The sequence below is a fragment of the Microtus pennsylvanicus genome (genome assembly GCF_037038515.1).
Source record: "Microtus pennsylvanicus isolate mMicPen1 chromosome Y unlocalized genomic scaffold, mMicPen1.hap1 SUPER_Y_unloc_2, whole genome shotgun sequence".
Lineage (NCBI taxonomy): Eukaryota > Metazoa > Chordata > Mammalia > Rodentia > Cricetidae > Microtus > Microtus pennsylvanicus.
The window spans coordinates 3,346,439-3,348,819 of NW_027460880.1; positions in this window are offsets into that span (position 1 = coordinate 3,346,439).

A 2,381-nucleotide genomic window follows, 5' to 3' on the forward strand; every position below is an offset into this window, starting at 1 on the left:
TTTGAGCAGCAGGGCTGCATCCCCATGGGGTCGCCTTGTAAGGTTATGCTCCGAAATAACAACACAAAACTATTCATTTCAACACTGCCTGCCCCTTTATTTTCAGCCTCTTAACCCATGTCTAATAATGAATGTTGCACGAGGTGCGCTTAGAAGGAAAGATTTAGCATGTCTGACCTGGTGGCTGGCTGTATCGCCATCTGCCTCAGAGTGCAGAGCTACCATTTCTGCCCATGGGAGAGGTGCATGGCATCTCTAAGCTCAATTCCTATTCCTCCCAGCATTCTCTTATGTTTATTCCACCCACCTATGTTCTAACCTTTCAGGCCAAACAGTTTCTTTATTTAATTAACCAATGACCTATACTCCATCATTACTCCTATTTCTGTTTAAACAAGAACGGAATCTTTAACTTTAACATAGCAAAATTACAAATAACAAAACAGTTATCAAGCAAGAATTACAGTTACAATATTTATATCTATTTTATCTTTTATCATAACAATGGAAAACTATAACTATCTCTCTCTGCTTCAACTCCATCAGAGACTCCAGAATAATACAGTATTACCTAAGCAAACAAAAAGTAAGCCATTTTCAAACTCTAGAAATGACAGAGACATCTCGCTGCCTGGACAGTCACCCAAAGTTCCTCTGTACCGTTGGTGTTTCCATCCTCAGGCTACAGGCCCATAGTTTCCAGCAGACATTTCCATGAAGCAGGAAATTTCAAAGGCAGTCACTATCTGCTTGTCTTGAAGAATGTTTTGCTGACCCTTTCCTGAATCAGGAACACGAAAAGATCATCTCGCCTTTAGGCAAGTTCAGTAGTCCTCTCTCTGAGTGTTTTCTGTGTATAGTTTATGCAACAATCCAGGCAAGAGCAGTTTCTTCCCCAAATGGCTATCAAACTCCATAAGGATCCTCTTTGATGCCCATCTTCTTCCTGAAGTAGACATGTGCTGCCAAGAGTAGAGTGTCTCACTGTCATGAAAAACCCTAAGGTACTAAAACATTAAATAGCCTATTTTGTAGTCTAGAGAGTTATGAATATCAGTAAAGCAAAATCTATACTAATGCAAATATTCATATCTATATCACATCCCACTTTATATGTAAAAGAACGTTTATAAGCCATATTTGGGAACGTGGGTGCAGTTTTTTCTCCCCAAAATGCTTCCTCTTGAATGGTGGCATCATTATTGATTTATCTCAGTTGGCAGTTGAGTGAAGCAATTTTTTAAAGGTGTTCACAGCAACCTTTAAGTAGGGCGTAGTCCATCCTACCATATTAGGATAGAGGCATCCACAGACTATCACCCTCTGTGAAAACAAAATAGAAACTCCTTTCCAAAGCATCATGTCCTTAGATCCAAATTTCAATGACAAGGCATTTTCAAAATATCTATGTTGCATTATTTCAGCAGCTTTTATAAGGAAACATCTTTTAGCAGCAATTGCTACTGCCTCAAAATTCAAATGATTCAAAAAGAGCATAATAGCATACAATATCAAAATTCGCTGTGAATTTTCCATCTTTGTGCGCTTCAATTTAACCTCTATTTTGTTTATTTTTCCTTTTTATTTTTTGCCTTTTGAGACAGGTTCTCTGTATCTTTGACCTGGAATAACTCTGTATACCTGTCTGTCCTTGAAGTCTCAGAGATATGCCTCTCTCTGCCTTTCAGGCATTGGGATTAAAGGTGTATGCTACTACACATTGAATTCACAAAGATCTGTTTGTCTCTGCCTTCAAGGCACTGGGATTAAAGGCGTGTGCTACCTCACCTTGAAGGTACAGAGGTCAACCTCCCTCTGCCTCCCATGTGTTGGGTTTACAGGTGTGTACTACCACACCCAACAACTCTCTTCCTTTTTTTAACTTTAAGAACTTCAAATTTTAGCCTGCACATATTTTTAACACACTGTAAATCATTTAAAATTTTTCTTGGTTTTTGAATCTCTCTTTACTCTATTTCTCTCTCTGTTTTTCTGACCACATGAGTCTTTCATTTACCAAGCAATCTCAGTAGGACTAAAGCCGTGGCTTTGCTGGCCAGATGTAGCCCATTCCTTAGCTTTCTGCCATTCCAACCTTGTGGCTGAGGTACCGAACAGAGCCGAATTCAGTGCCACAAGTCTACAGTGTTTCAAGGTCCTTGCCATCAAAGAGGCTGCAACAGACCACACTCAAGCCCTCTTTCTGTAGCTGGCCCTCCTTCCTCAAACAGTCAGAGTTTGCCCAGGCAGGATGGCCCAGAAAGCCGGCATTTTAAAACAACACAGTTTTTTTTCCTGCTACTGCTGAAAACATACAAGCATTCAGTTGGCTTTTATCAACACCATTTAAATGTTTTGTGGCAGGACCTCTAAAGGGCTGC